Source organism: Arachis ipaensis, chromosome B10 (genome assembly GCF_000816755.2).
Source record: "Arachis ipaensis cultivar K30076 chromosome B10, Araip1.1, whole genome shotgun sequence".
In the NCBI taxonomy this organism is placed as follows: domain Eukaryota; kingdom Viridiplantae; phylum Streptophyta; class Magnoliopsida; order Fabales; family Fabaceae; genus Arachis; species Arachis ipaensis.
In genome coordinates, this window is record NC_029794.2 from 126,910,573 (window position 1) to 126,911,410 (window position 838).

Here is an 838-nt window from a genome sequence, read left to right on the forward strand (position 1 = left end):
TAAAAATGTACTCGTATTATAAAAAGAGTATTTAAGAAGTCGTTAAATTTTTATATGTTATTAAAATTTAATAAATATAAGTACATTTTTATATGTTATTTTTAATTTAATGTACTAACAGGAGTTAAAATTAATTTATATTTGATAATTTTATACTAATTTTGAATTACACCATGTTTTCAAATTGTGAGTAGTTCGAATCTATTTGTTTCGAACTCTTTGAAAATCACGTGCTCACTTGTAGTTTGAATGAACCCTCTTCGAATTATGCTATTTTTAATTCGAACCATGTAGCTTCGATTTACATATACACCTACGTTGGAAATAATTCGAACTATGTTGTTTCGAATTATGTGGGAGTGTAATTCGAATGAAGTTACTTCGAATTACATTATAGTGTGCTTTGGTTGATTGATGAATCAGATTTTTATTTGGCTGAAATGTGTAATAAATTTCTCCCCTTGGCTTAAATGTGTTTTTTGCCCTATAATATTTATACATTACTATTATATGACTAATTTTTTTGGTTAATCAAATTTAATTAAATTATCAAAATTTTCTATAACAAAAATATTCACACTCCAAACGCATGAAAGAACTCACTCTTATGCTTTTTATTCTTCTGAATCAAAATGTTTATCATTCACTCTCACATCTTTCTCATTACTTCCGCTCTCTTGGTTTCTTTCTTGCTAAACATAGAAACTTTTCTACTGAGGGATTGATTTTCTAAATTGGTGACAATACATTATATTTTTTTATTCATCTTCTCATTACATGTAGTGAGTTAATATTTAATTTCTTTTTCCTTTATATTTGAATTTTTTTATCTTGATAG